Genomic DNA, 15,830 nt, shown 5'->3' with positions numbered 1-15,830 from the left:
AAGACAGGGGAGAAAGAAATCACACTTGGGACAAGTTGAAATCAATCCCAGAAGGACTGGTAGTCTCTCTATGCCGTTAAATTCTGACCTCCATGTGCTTCACTCAACACAATCAGTTTCTCTCCATCCTAATTATTTTTTCCAAATTACTTTAGGTTGAAATTGTATGTGTGTGAATCCCAGCCCAAGTATCTCCTGTGAAGAGAAAACCAAACCAAACCTGATTTTACCATTTCTGAAATAATTGACAGTTGTATATTATTTTTGTCAATATTTATTATTTTAATAGGTAATTATTCTCTTGAGAAAAACATATCCTTTAACCAGGATTTGTCAAATTATTTTTTTTACATTTTATTAGGGGCTCATAAAACTCTTATCACAATCCATAAATATACATACATCAATTGTATAAAGCACGTCTGTACATTCTTTGCACACCAGCCTGTATGATCATGAGGTGTACACGTGATCATGTATCAGACATCAAAGACCCAGAACAAAATAATATCTTTGTGAATGAAGAGGAGTGTGCAGTGGCGACCCAAAGCCCATCTATAGACAATTGGACATCCCCTTACAGAAAGGTCACAAGAAAGAGAAGAGCCAGTCAGGGTGCACTACAGCACCGATGAAACAAACAACTTTCCTCTAGTTCTTTAATGCTTCTCTCCCCACTATCATGGCCTCAATCCTACCTTATAAATCTTAGTAGACCAGAATATTTACACTGCTACAGATAAGATCTCGCAACACAGGGAATCCAGGACAGATAAACCGCTCAGAACCAACAATGAGAATAGAGATATCAAGAGAGTAATGGGAAGGTGGGAGTAGAAAGAGGAAATCAATCACAAGGATTGACATAGAACTCCCTCCCAGTGGGACAAACAGCAGAAAAGTAGGTGAAGTGAGACAGCAGACAATGCAAAATATGAAAATCATAATTTATAATTTATCAAGGTTCATGAAAGAGGGAGAGTGGGAGAGGGAGGGGAAAATGAGGAACTGATATCAAGGGCTCCAGTACAAAGCAAACGCTTTGAAAATGATGATGGCAGCATATGTACAAATGTGCTTGACAATGGATGAATGCATGAATTGTGATAAGAGCCCTAAGAGCCCCCAATAAAAGTATTTAATAAAAAAGAAAGCATTAGTATTGTAAAGCATAATACCTAGATTTGGAGAGCACAATCAACTCCTCAAGCATGGGAGACTTCCTCTAGTTTTTGGAAGATGCCCTGGAAACGTCCCGATGTGTTATGCAAATTCACAGACAGCATTGGCTTCTCTGGGTATGTAGAGACCTTCAGCATCTACAGAACTTCTAAGTTTAACTCAGTACCTTAAAATTCTTGGTGTGCAAAAGATTTGTGAAGGGAAGGCAAGCTTGATTCAAGGCAAGACAAACCTGCAGGGAAGGAGCGAGACTCAGGAGCCGCTGTCATATTCAGCTCAAGGGGACAATTAAGGGAAGGTCTAGAAGGGGCTGGGGAGGGTTTTACTTTTAGCATATGAATTTTCTTTTCCAAAAGATAATTTAAAAGAGAATTAGACAAGGGAAGCTTGTGTCAGATTAAATATATATTTCTAGGGGAATATTTATTTAACTGCATCAAGAAATGAATAAGCACCACACTTAAGGGGTGGAGAGGAGGAGGGCACATTTCAAGGCACTGTCTCTAACTGTAGGTTGACATTTCCATTAAGTCAATTCTTTCTCTTAACAACCCTATAGAATAGGGCTGCCCTTGTAGGCTTCTGAGTCTATAAATCTTCATGGGTGTGTAGAGAATTCTTCCCCCTGCAGAGCCATTGGAGATTTAGAATGACTGACCTTGCATTTAGCTGCACACTGCATAATGAACCCCACACGCAGGGCTTTCCAAGATATCTAGAACATTCTTATCTACTCTTGGAGTGACTCTCTTAGAAGTCATTCAACATTACTTATGACTATATAGGCAGAAGGTATGCAAATAGACCCCTCCCCTGCTGAGGAAAACCATCCAAGTCCCAACTCTGAAGCTCTTGGACAGTTGCTCCACCTCTGGAATTCCAAGGTACCCCCATTCAAGACTGAACAAATCAAGTCACAATGGAATCTCTATTGAGCTCAATTTTCCTTTTTGGAATTTCAAAAGATGCTTTGATGCAGAGAAAGTGTGCATGAGGGGGCATGAGTGAGAGGCAGTAAATATGATTTTCAGGATCAGGATGTCTGTGTGTTTGCAGGTGTCCAGTGTGAGGTGGAGCTATGGCATCTGAGGGAGACTTGAGGCAGTCGGAGGCTTCTCTGATATTCTCCCGTACAGTCTCTGCATTCATTGCCTGTATTTATAATATACACTGGATCTGCCTAGCCCCAGAGAAGGGGCGGCAGTGGGTTTCATACATGAATAGTGTTGGTAGGACTCTCCGAAGGGCCAATTCACCATCTCCAAAGACAATGGTAAGGACATACTATAACTTCAAATGGACAACCTGAACTTCAAGGACACAGTTTTGTATTTCTGTGCAAAAGATGCACAGTATGGTAGTTACATAATCTGGTGTGAATTTGGGACTTCAGAGGATAAAGAGGGAAGGGTTGGAGTCTGTCAATTGGATCATAGCCAATGAAGCCTCTGCGTGGGCATGGCCTTCTGAGAATTCTGGGAAATCCCGTATTCCATCTTGGAGGTGGAAGAGAGATTCTCTAATCCCTGGGAGACACCCTACTGACAAGGGTGACTCTCTGTGAGACATCCCTGAATAGAAGCCACATGGACCTACCCCATGCAGCCCTGGGTTCTGGAGAAGCCATGTAGAGACCCGTCTCCACTGAAAAGCTTACAATGCCACTGGATCCAAAGACTTTCTGCCCACTGGCCTGTGACCATCTTGCATTCTGGATCATTGCATGTATTTCATAAGTATGAAGAGGAATTTATACATTGGTTTCCGACACATGGGCTAATAATGGACTTATGGGCTTGGACCTAACTAGGGTTAAGATGCTTTCTAAATGTACAATTGCCCTTTATATTAAATCTCTTATACACAATATACGTGTGTCTATGGATTGGTTTCTCTAGTCTACCCAGACCAACGCACACAGTGAGGAGAAGTCAGAGTTAACCCAGACATGAATGTACCCTAGTGGAAGAGGTTAGGCTGCAGGAACCCCTCAGGATCTGCAGAGCACAGGACTCAGACCCAGGAGCAGGTCCAAATGGAGCTTCACTACTGGCTTCCTGTTGTGTCTGGGGATTCTTCTCCTTCTCAGCATCCCTCAGGGAATCAGTGCATCTCCTCCCGTCTTTCTGAAACACTCACCCAATCTCCCTCTGATGATAGGATGATTTCAAACTTAGCTTGTTTCGTTTTTCCCTTGAATTGTCTCAAATTTCCCATGTAATTGGTAACTCCTGCATCTAGGACAAATTCTGTTCAAATCATCGGCTTCATCAAAAACTTTATCCCTTGCTTTCAATAACCCTCCTGTATTCCCTCCTTCCTCGGGATAACAGTCCCTGCTGTGCAAAGGATCTCACTTTATTATCTTTGTATGTGTGTGTGTGTGTATATATATATATACATATTTCCACACAACATACTACATGAACTTACCACCAGTAGCCCAATCCTAGATCAAGTCACCTCTCTCCATTCATCCAAACGGAGACTTTCTTCTCTGAGTTCATTCATTTTATTCATTCACAGCTCCTGTCTGTCCTTGTCCACCACAGGCTAATTTGAGAGTCAGTTTTTTTTTCTCCAAAGGCTGTTTAATTTAGCAGTTGTGCATATTGATACAAGAGTAGGAAAAGGGAGATAAGACACATTTTATGCTTAGTCTCAACATGCCTCCCCAGACCTCACCTCCCTTCCTGCCCTATGTCCCCTTGTGCATGGGCTATAAGCATCCTATTCTGTACAGGGCACCCACAGGTTCCCTTCAAGTTCTGTCAGAATATCCTTCTCTAGAGACATGCCCAGGGACTGATTTTCTGTCAATCAGTACTGTGACTGCTGTAGTTATGATCACATATTTCTGAGTCAGGCACACACAGAGGGAAAGGCTATGGGAACCCAGACACATACACCCATACAGGGAGAGGGCGGGGCTCAGGGGTCACTCAAGCCCACCGATAACAGAGACCCTCAGGGGAGAAATGTAGAGGAGCCTAAGAAGGATTAGTTAAATTAGGTACCTATTTCCTCTACCTGCAGAGAAAATGTCTCTGCCACACACCTCCACATTCTTGTAGCTCAGTGTGTATATTCTTGTATGCACTTTGTCTGTTTTTTTGTATGTGCTAGTACACATGAACTACTCTGTGCCTTAATATGTTATACTATATGACAGAACTTGTAGTCTGTTCTGCATTGATTCTATTATTATAATTCTAGTATATTTTAGTGTGTCTTTGTGGGTTTTTTTCTTAAGTAAATGCATGTATATTTATTAATCTGAGGGTATTGTATGAAGATTTGTTAGTTCTAGTATATGTGCTGATTTGTTCATAGTAGGCATGTGTATGTTAATATGACTGTTAAAACACAAATGTCATTATGTGAGTTTCCTGCTTGCGTGTGTTCAGTCCAACCCATGTGAGCTCTTCAAACTTTATGAGCTCACATCTCCTTGAATAAAATACTTTATTGAGTGTTAAGAAATTACTAAGCTTGGGGGAATCCATTAGAGGCCCATAGTAATATGCACAGCAGAGTACGCTAATCCGTGAAACTTCTTTTTAAAGTGGACAATAAGAAACAGAAGGACATGAACAGCAAATCCTAGAGGTGAACTAGTCAATGCAGAGACATCCTTAACTAGGAAACAGGCCCAGAGGGATGTTTATTTTCTCCTCTCTGAAGCTCTTGTGTTTATGGATGGCAATGATAAAGCCTTTGTAAAAGAATGCACGCTACACTCAAAGGATGTCTAGTTGTAGGTACATGGGTGATGCCAAGAGCCAACGTGAATGCAGAAGTTTAAAGGTAAATGAGATGGATCAAGGAAAAGGATGACTTATCTTCCATCATCTTTGCCCAGAGAATGGGGTTCAAGCTCTCTAAATAAGGTTAACTGATGAAAAATAACACAAACTATTGGAGAGGGCTTACTCCTATTCCTTTCAAACAGCTAAAAGAACTCAAGGTTGCTTGTGCCCAATATGGCCCAACTACCTCTTTTACTCAATCTTTATTAGATACACTTTCCTTCGAGGTGCGTCCCGCCGCAGAATGGAAACAATTGGCTTTTGAAAATGCAAATACTGCCTGCCAGGCAGCGCTGAGACCTTTTGGAAAAAAGGGCAACCTGTCCGATTATATCAGACTATGCTCAGACATTGAACCTTTCTTTACTCAGGGGCTTGCGATAGCAGCTGCTTTGTAAGGAAAAACAGTAAAGGAGGGTTAATGATACTATGGAACTTATGGGAGCCCTGCAGGCTGGGCTCCCTTCCCCCTCTGCTATTCCAGCCAATACATATAAGATCATTTTAGATTTAAAAGATTGTTTTTATACCACGCCCTTGGATCCAAAATATTGTAAAAGATTTGCCTTTAGTGTCCCTTCCACCAACTTCAAAAAGCCTATGGAGAGATATCATTGGCTTGTTTTGCCTGGAGGAATGGCCCCAACCCGCTATTAATATGGGGAGGAGGGCATGTTTGGGTTTTTACACAGGATGCTGATGGAGCATAGGGGCTGCCTGAATGGTTGGTGCAGTTTGCAAACCATGCAGATGGTAATTTGCCTTAGAGTGCTTCTGGGGACATGGCTCAGTGAGAAGTACTAGGCTTAAGTTTCTGATCCACCACTCTTACTTCCTGCTGTCTGGGAAGGTCTGGAAATCAAGATGTGGGTTAATGACTCACGCCCTCCCTGTACAAAGTGAAGGAAATGTTATTCCACCCACTCCACAGTCTTTTTCCTCATGTAGACTAGAGATTCAAAAGAATAATAAAACCATATTGTGGAGATCGTGTCTCACAGACAAGCCCATCAGGTATAACGTCACAAAAGAGAGATATATCATCGATTGGTCTGTCAACCAGGACAATACTCAAAAAAAAAAAACACTGCCAAATGGGAAAAGGGGCTGTCTGCAGGGCTTTGGTGGTCAGATTTGGGTTTTCCACAAACTCAGTGGTGGAAAATAGGGGCTGCTTAGGGGGACATGAAGCTTATGGGCCCTACCTCCAGACCACAGGGAAATGTTACTGCCTGCGTACCATCGCCTTATGTACTTTTGGCAGGGAATATTACTATAGATCATGATGACTCTAAGTTTAACAGGTCTTGTAATAACTGCAATTTGTCTAATTGTATTACCTGGTCCCCTGAAGGTATTGTCATCGCCATTTTATATCAACCTTCTTTTGTTATGCTGCCAGTGAATATTACTGGGCCTTGGTATTCAGAAAGAGGGTTACAGGTATTAGAAGAGACTGAAAAAGCATCAACCAGATTTAAGTGTTTTGTAGGTTTGCTTATAGCAAGTATTTTAGCTATATTAAGTTTAGTTGCTACTGCTACTACTGCAGAAATTGTACTTTCACAAATCTTACAAACTGCCCACTGTGGAAATGAATTATCCAAAGATGTGACTAATGTTTTGGGTACTCAAGAAGATATAGACAGGAAGTTAGAACAAAAAGTAAATGCTCTTTATGACATGGTCATGTATTTAGGAGACGAGGTGCAGGGGCTTAAGGCCAGGTCTAGTCTACAGTGCCATGCTGTACATACATGGATCTGTGTTACACCTAAATAGTACACTAACAGTCAGTATAGCTGGATTAAAGTGTAGAATCATCTTCAAGGTACTTGGCACAATGCTAATGAGTCTTTAGATTGATTACAACTCCATCAAGAAATATTAGCCATAAAAGATGCTAAGTCTCTTTATTTTGATGTCGACAAGGTTGCTGAGGATTGGCTCCAGCATTTTCAAGATTCTTTCCCTTCGTTAGGAAACCTCAGAGGCCTACCTCACATGCTTTTTCTCTAGTCACAGCGGGAGTGTGTGTATTGTTTATCTTATGCATACTCCCTATGATACTGCACAAGGTTATGGTTGAATTATTGGCTTTAGGAACAAAATTACAGGAAGTACACCTGCATACTTCACTCCCTCCCCAAACAGGAGTATAAGGCAGAGGCTGGTTAGTCAGACGGGTAAAATCGAGTCTGAGTATTCCAACCTAAGACAGGTCATAGTCTCCTGCAGACAGTGACTGATGACGGGTAAGGGCGATTTCAGGACTTCACAACCTAAGACAGACACAGTGATCTGCTGACGTTTTGAGTAAAGACGTCTTCAGTAAATAAAAAAGCGGGGGCTGTTGAAGGCCATTAAGACTCAGCTTTGAAACAGCTGATAAGTCTCATGAACTATGTGTCAGTGTTTGCTGATTTCTTCTGTGACTTTACGTTTTGAACATACTGTTAAGAACAAGAACAACAAAAAAAAAAAGAACAAGAAAGTATGCAAAGTCTGGGAAGATACGTTGTTTAATTTTCTCAGGGATGTCTGCCTTGGCAGAAGACAAAATTGCTATGTGTAGCAAATGTGCTTGCTTAACAATGAGATAATAAACCCCGGGTTGTTTCTGCATGGATAAAAGGAGTATGTAAAACAAACCCGAAGCTTCAGTATTCACTGTTGCCCTCCCAATACTTTTAATCTCTTCTTTTTACCCTAATAATCATTCCCCCTCTTTCAGGACGGTTTGACTCCTGAGCTGGCTCCGACAGCCCCTCCTTGATCAAAATTCTTAATCTAAAGCTTGAGTAAATTTTAACTCCTTCCAGAAAAAAATTGGTTGGTGTATAGAAAAAAGACCAAACAAACAAATATCCTGAATACTGAAAGTATAACAGTCAAGAGATCAATCATTGCATTAGATAAATCTGCTGAACAATGCCTCTTTAGAGTATTGAAAGGAAAAGATATTACCTGGAGGACTGGTTTCACCTGACCAAAGCAGGCTATTGTCAATTGACTCTTGTGCATTTGAAAGATGAAAAAAGGAAGGCTGAAGAAGAATGAATATATTAGAATTGTAGTTCTGGACAAGAATGTCCCACATACCATGGACATGCAAAGGACAAACAAGTCTGTTTTGGAAGATGTAATGTCAGAGTGCTACTTAGAGGCAAGGATGGTGAGAGTTCATATTATATACTTTGGACATATATCAGAAAAGATCATTCCTCGAAAAGGATATTTTGTTTGGTAAAGATGACGGGCAGTGAAAAACATGAATCCCACTACCAAATGGATTAACAAAGTGACTGCGACAAATGATTCACCAAACCCGAAGAATGATATTCCTGCTCAAATTGCCTAATGCACAGAGAGGACCATAGGGCCATCCCAATCACAAGACACGGCATCCCTTAATGACCCACAGCGCTATGAGGGACAACACTGTGGCACACTGTGGGAAATGTGCTCGATCTGACTTCACCACACTGGGGCAAAACTCTAAGGGCATGCAACAGAGCAGCAAGAGGAGCAAAGCAATGAAGTGCCCGGGAAATACAAAAAAACAGACTGAGTGGCCAAGGCATGGTACCACATCAGACTCAACCAACAGTAAAATACTCCTAATGATCAACGAACAAACCTGGAATGATTCTTAAGTCTTTTCTCTTTTTTTCCGGTGGTTGCTTCCTTTTTTGTTGTTGTTATTTTGCTCTGTCTTGTTTCTGTGCTTATTATTGTCTCCGCATGTCTATCTAGATAAGATTGGCAGGATAAACACACCAGAGGAGACAACAATGGGGCTGATGGTTCTGGGGGGGGGGGATAAAGGAAACAGGGAAGTGGGGGAAAGGAAGTGGCTGTAAGCCTGGGGTCAAGGGCACAACAAGTGATCTAAAATCGACGTTGAGGAGAGTGTAGGATGCCTGGTAGGGCGTGATCAAGGGCAATGTAATGAGAGGAATTACTGAAAACTGATGAAGGCCAAACATGATAGTGGGACAAGAGGAAAGTAAAAGGAAATAGAGGAAAGAAGTAGGAGACAAAGGGCATTTATAGAGTTCTAAATACAGTCATTTACATATGTACACATATATATGACAAAAGGGTAACATATCTATGTAAATATATTTAAATTTTAAGTATAAAAGTAGCAGATAGACATTGGACCTCTACCCCAGTACTCTCTCAATGAAAGAAGACTTTGTTCTAATAACCTGGCATTCCATGATGCTCAGCTTCCTGACACATTCGATTAAGACAAAATGGTGCAGAAGCAAATATGGTGAAGAAAGTTGATGCTGCCTGGCTATCAAAAGATATAGCTTCTGGGGTCCTAAAGGCCATCAAACTGAGAAGCTACAAAGTCCACATGGAAGAAGCACACAAGCCTGTGTGATCATGAGGTGTCAATAGGATCAGGTATCTGGCATCAGAGACACAGAACAAAAAATCCTATCAATTTGAAAGAGGGGTAGTGTGGAGTGAGACCCAAAGTCCATCTGTAGGCAATTGGACACCCCCTTACAGAAGGGTGTGTTACACAGAAACAAAACCAGGACACTTGTGAATATATATAGATATGTGCATACATACATCTATTACATATACAATATATAATCATTATATATAAAACCATTATATATAATCATTATATATTATTATATATTCTATATAATGGATAGACATATAAAGCACAAAAGAATATAGCAGCTAATTTGTTCACACAGCTGTCCAGAGTGCTCAGTTCAACTCACTTCCGTGAAACATTTAATATACTGGAAGTCCTTCAACTCATGAGGACCACTGGGTCCAAGGTCAAGGAAGCAGACAGGTGAGTCTTATGTACGGCAATGCAGGCAGTCTGGACACAGGCAGCAAATAAAGGGCAGATCATCAACAAAGAGCAAGAAGATAGGATCCAACAGTCCCAAGCTCAAGTGATGCATACATCAGCAACATGATGAAGCACTTCTCAAAGGAACCTCAAGCTCTAGCGACATGATCCACAGGTTGTTAGGCCAACACTTAGTGTAGCTCACAAGTTGTGGCAGAGAACTAGCAGGCGCACCCTGATCTGATGAGAAGAGTGCAAGAGAGAGAGAGGCACGGTTTGCCTAGCCATTTATCTCTTTGCCCTCCAATCAAACTGCAACATTATTTATACCATGTTCCTATGAGCCAGGTTGGCACAATAAACTAACCTATCAGAATGGGTCACAAGGATGAGCCAGTTAGGGTTCAGTATAACACCTATGAAACATACAACTTTTCTCTAGTTGTTTAGTGCTCCCCCCACCCCACAATCATGACCCCAAATCTACTGTACGAAACTGGCTAGACCAGAGAATGCACATGGGTACCGAAAAGAGCTAGAAACACAGGGAATCAAGGGCAGATAAACCCATCAGGACCAATAATCAGAGTGGCAATACCAGGAGAGTAAGGGGTAGGTGAGGGGTGAAAGGGGAAATGAACACAATGATCTACATATAACCCCTTCTCAGGGGGATGGACAACAGAAAAGTGGGTGAAGGGAGACATCAGACAGTATAAGACACGAAAAAGCAATAAAAAATTATAATTTATCAGGGCTTCATGAGGGAAGAATAAAATGAGCTGATACAGCGCTCAAGTAGAAAGAAAATGTTTTGAAAATGATGATAGCAACATGTACAAATGTGTGTAACACAATTGACATATGCATGGATTGTAATACAAGCTGTACAAGCCCCTGATAAAATGAGTTAAAATAAATAAATTTTTAAAAAACATGCGTTCATCCTCAATTATGAGGATGGCACAGGAGAGTGCAATGTTTTGTTCTGTTGTGCAATGGGTCCCAGTGAGATGGCACTGACTCAATGACAGCTGATATGACAACCGTCTCAGAAACCACAAATATACACCCAGCGCAAACACAAAGACATTAGTGTGTTATGTTTACAAAAGATATTATTTCTCTCATGAAAAAAAGGGAAGAGGTTTCTTCAGTTAAAAAAAGTTGGAACAAACAAGGTGACAACAAAATCACTGAGGCATTTCCACCCCTCATTAGTCCATTCTTTTGGTGAGCTGAAGGCAGTTCTCTAAGGGCCTCACAGCATGCCAGGTGGCAGAGTACTTTCAGGAACATGGGCTCTAGTCTAAAACAACACACTCACTAAGTGGTGAGCAGCTATTTGTCTGTCTAGGAAACTGTAAATCATGCAGTCCTGTACACTGAGGGTTCAGCTGGAAGTTCAGAGGATCCAGCAGAGCAAGAGACTGACAATAATTACTCACTGGATTGCAGGATGCTTAGAAGGTCTATAATCAATTGAATCAAAATAAAATTTCTTGAGAAACTTCCAGCCTAACTGTAAGATAGATGAAAACTAAAAATTCTGGCAGCTAGAGTATTCACATAAGATTAATAAGCACTTTTTTACTGTTTTGTTGCTTAAGTTCAACTTATTGGGTTCCAACATAACAATAGTTTTTAGAGCACTTAGTAACATTTTCTATGAGACAAGAAATAACCTGATACCCATGTCAGATGACGATATTTTAAGAAAAATATAGACGAGTGTTGATAATGGATCTGAATGAAAAAGTTATTTTTAAAATAGGAAACTGAGTCAGACAATATATTAAAATAAGCATGCATCAAGATTAATTCTAATTCATCCCAGAATTGATTTAACACAAGAAAATGAACACTCAAATATGCCTAGTGATGGGGGAAAAGTCAATTATCTAAATTGACACAGAATGAATAATAAACAAAGTAAAAAGCTTTTCATGTTAAAAAAAAAACAACTACAAATCTAACATGAAATAGGTAAAACTCAATATGCTAATATACATTCTTGTAAAAAAAAACTTTGCAAATGTCACATGTAAGAGAAAGAGAAAAAAGTTCACCCCATCGCAGAATCAGGATAAACATACATATCCATTTTCACCACTCATATTAAAAATGATACTAGCTAGATTGATCAGAAAAAAAGAATTAATAAAAAGAAGAAAATGACTTCCAAAAAGAAGAAAAGAAAATTCCTTATTCATCATAAATTGAAGATGTCATGTAAAAAAGTTGCCAATTGAAGGCAAACAAGCGGCCATCTAGCTCGGAAACAACAAAGCCCACAGAGAAGTGCGCAACCTAAGCAAATACAAGGTGTTGAACGGACCAGGTGGCAGACACCAAGAACAAAAACCATCATTGTGTGATCACCTTCCTCTAATCTCTGGGGGATGGGCAATGGGAAGGTGGGTGAGGGGAGAGGCCTGGAAGTATAAGATAACATAATAATTTATAAACTATTAAGGGTTCATGGGGGAGGGGAGAGCGGGGAGGGAAGGGAAGGGATAAAAAGGAAAACGAGCTGATTCCAGGAACCCAAGTGGAAGGAGAATTTTGAGAATAACGAGGGCAACTAATGTATAAGGGTGCTTTACTCAATTGATATATTTATGCATTGTGATAAGGGTTGTATGAGCCCCAATAAAAAGATTTATTCAATTTTTTAAAAGTTGCCAAATAGGTCATAAATACTATATATAGGTAGTAAATGTTAAAATGTTCTAGGCAACATTTCAACACACAAAAATACTTGGTACTTAAATCCCTAATGATAAACTGCTAATCTCCAACTCCCAAACCATTAACCCTTACATATTAAGATGCTGACCATCTTTCAAACACACCTATACCCTTCTAAAACACAAGAGGAGGAGGAGGTGATGCTGTTTGCCAGAGAGCAGGGAGAGCCGGCCAGCCTGCCTGCAGGGCTAAAATGGGCAAAAGCAGTACTAGGAGATTTATATATGCAGTTAGCAGGTAGCACACATTTTGCCCTAACAAAACTACTGGTAAACATCCTTAGTTGTTATCAAAAAGGATACTACAAAAACATGTGTATGGTACACACACATGCACTTATGTACACACCAAAATCACATAAATAATGAAATTGAAAATAGATTTTTGTGTGTGTGAAACATTTTGAAACAATGATAAGATCTACAAAAATAAAATGGGATCCAACTCAACTATTCAAGTTTGTGAGACAGGTGGGAAAGCCTGGGGACCCCAGGGTGGGAGAGTGCCGACAGCGGGCCAGGGATCCAAACGGCATGCTGACACACAAGTGCACAATGTGAGCATCTCCAACCCATTTTCCTAACAGGACCTCCTCATTGACCACCTAGGTAGTGTCGAGAAAAACAAGTCCCCACTCAGTGGCTGGCCTACACACCTTTTCCAGCAGGTGGCTGCCCGGGGTTCAAGGCTAGGGGCGATCAGGGAGTGTGGAGGCAGCTCCAATCATTCCCTCTCACCTCCTTCCTCTCTCCTGTCCTCCCTCCTCTACTCCTGCCCCTCACCCCTCCACCCCCATCTTACAAGGAAGATTAGATCAAATCATCCGACATTGAAGGATTAAAAAGTGACATCACTATGAACACTTGGCCACCACAAGCCAGTTATCCCTGTGGTAACTTTTCCAACACTTCCTGCTGAAACCCCAACAGGTCAGAGGGATCTAGAGGTCCTTCTTTCATGGTCTAAATTCCTACTAAAAATCAAGATCCAGTGAGCTTCAACAATTTCTGCTCCAGGGGAGGGTTCTGTCCTCCCTCAGCTCGCCTTAGGACACCTACATTACCTTTACCAGGTGTACCGTCCCAGTCAAACAACCCACCTGACCCTGCTAAGTCCCTGCCTGCTCCAGGGAGGAGTCCCAAGGAGGCTGCAGCTAAGGCTCAAAGGGAGGACAGCAAGAAATGCCAATGCAGCGGCAAGGAGACCTACTGTGTGTTATGTGCACAAGATGCTCCAGTAGGTCCACTCAGACTCCAGTATCTCGTTCAGGGCCATGAGCGTTGTGCACTCGTTGATCAAAGACACCTTTGGGCACATCGCCGACCAGGCATCTCAACTGGCACATTCCAAACTACTCCACCATCACAGCCTGCGACATCCTGGTGACCATGAGCCTGCTGCTGCCTGGACAGCTGGCAGAGGCGCCTTGGCCAAGGGCCCCAGGGCCAACGCCCACTACACCAGCCCCAAATAAATTGTCCTTCAGCCTCACAACGTTCAAACGCCAAGGGCCCATTTCAGGGTCACTTCCAGTTTCATCCCCCAAATAGAGGTTGAACACCTTAACATTACCTTGTTTTTGGTTCCTTTGTTTCAGTTTGGTTTTTGATTCTTCTGTGCATAGTTTAGTTAGATTACTTTTGTGATGGAGAGCATCTTTCTTTCTTTTTAACATGTTTTGGGGCACTTAATCCACATATCCCACATAATCCCACAATTCAGCCATCTTAAGCATTCCACAATCACTACCACAATCGATTTCACATCGTCTATTTTCCCACTATGATTAAATCGCCTTTAAGCAGACTTATTAGTCACCTTCAGTTGTAGTGTTCAGTCCCCTCAATCCTTCATTCTTACTCCCCAAGTCCCCTCACCCTCCCCAACTCCGCCAGCGACCCACCCCGACCCCACCCAGGCATCCTTACAGACACTCGCATGTTATTTCATCTCTAGGCATCCACTCCTTTTGTGCTTCACAAACTGAACCCAACAGAAACAATAAAGAATAGAAAGGAAATGAAATGGGAATGATTTTAAAAACCTTAGTAATATATAGATAGAAATAAAAACAAAGAGTAAGAAGAAAGGGCGGCCACCAATATTTTAAAGCCAGGGAAGACGTTTCTGTCACGGACCAGCAAGAGATCTTGCGCCTAGAACAGACTCTGGTCGGGTCCAGAGAGAGGTCAGCAGAACAAGATCCCGGGCTCACCTTTGAGCTGAGGAGGCGCAAGGAGTCTCGGGAGGAGGCATCGCTGTGCGGAAGGAAACAAGGGAGGGGGGTTAGGAGACCCGCAAAGAGAGAATCAGGGAACCCCGAAGCCCCAAACCCCAGCCGGGATCCCCTTTCTCCAACAGGGACTCCCACCATGAACCACAACCAATCTGAAAGCAGGGAAATAGGACCGGCCTTGGGGACACCCGCCCACCTCTCACCAAGAGAAGCGCTGGCAGGGTTCCTGGGGGAGAGAAAGGGCGCTTGCACCCTAGTCAGCTGGACTAAAACAGCCTCCGCCCACATACATGTCCCGGAGCCCAGAGCCTCCCACCTGGGAGCGCCGGCAACAGGGTGCTCAGGCTGTGGGCGCTTCTCTGGCACCGCAAGCAGAGCACCGACAGTGGAATCCTTGCAGTGAGTTGCAGTTCAGAATAAGACACCGCCACTTCCGGCCCTGTCTGGGCGTGACCCGGGGTGGGAGGAGCTGGCGGGGTCAGAGAGGGGTAGGGGTCTGCCTTCACTTCCTCTCAAGGCAGCTCTTTCCCCGCCCATTTCTGCTGAGATGCCAGCACAGGCGCCTGGTGAGGGGGTGGGCGGGGCCTGGCCGGCTTGGGGCGGGGCTCGGGGAGGAGCCAGAGAGGAGAGAGGCGGTCCACGCCAAAGGGTCCACACCTGTGGCTGAAACTCCAGCGGCAAAGACTCAGATAACAATGGCTGAGGCACCAGTAATTTGGCCCTTTGCAGAGGGAGTGCATGGGTGACATGGTTGAGATAGAACGATGTACGTTGGGTGTGGATGTGTATCCTCCTAACAAACTGGAAACACCCAACCCCCCAACTCTGCCAAAGTGTTAATGGGGCTGAAGCAAGAACTGAGGGTCCCTGCTTAACATGAGTTCAAACAGTTACAGTACCATGGGCTCAGAAGATAAAGGGGGGCCTGGCCTCTATCACTTTCTGTTTATAAGGACAGGACTCCCTCATATGCAAATTATCTTTCAGGCACTAGGGTACAATTTCACCCTTGGGGTGG

General features: G+C 42.5%; 1 long non-coding RNA gene across 1 annotated transcript in view; it reads right to left on the bottom strand.

Moving 5' to 3' along the window:
* Positions 1–15,293, bottom strand: part of LOC142436617 (uncharacterized) — a 65,657-nt gene extending 50,364 nt beyond the window's left edge. Inside the window, exons 1-2 of the long non-coding RNA XR_012782027.1 lie at positions 15,129–15,293; positions 14,792–14,834 (exon numbers count right to left, since the gene is read on the bottom strand). This is a non-coding gene — a long non-coding RNA (uncharacterized LOC142436617). The remainder of the gene's footprint in view (positions 1–14,791; positions 14,835–15,128) is intronic.
* Positions 15,294–15,830: the final 537 nt, after the last annotated feature.

This window comes from Tenrec ecaudatus, unplaced genomic scaffold (assembly GCF_050624435.1).
Source record: "Tenrec ecaudatus isolate mTenEca1 unplaced genomic scaffold, mTenEca1.hap1 Scaffold_476, whole genome shotgun sequence".
Taxonomy (NCBI): domain Eukaryota; kingdom Metazoa; phylum Chordata; class Mammalia; order Afrosoricida; family Tenrecidae; genus Tenrec; species Tenrec ecaudatus.
Note: the sequence above shows the minus strand (reverse complement) of the source record. Positions and strands in the feature narration are given on the sequence as shown.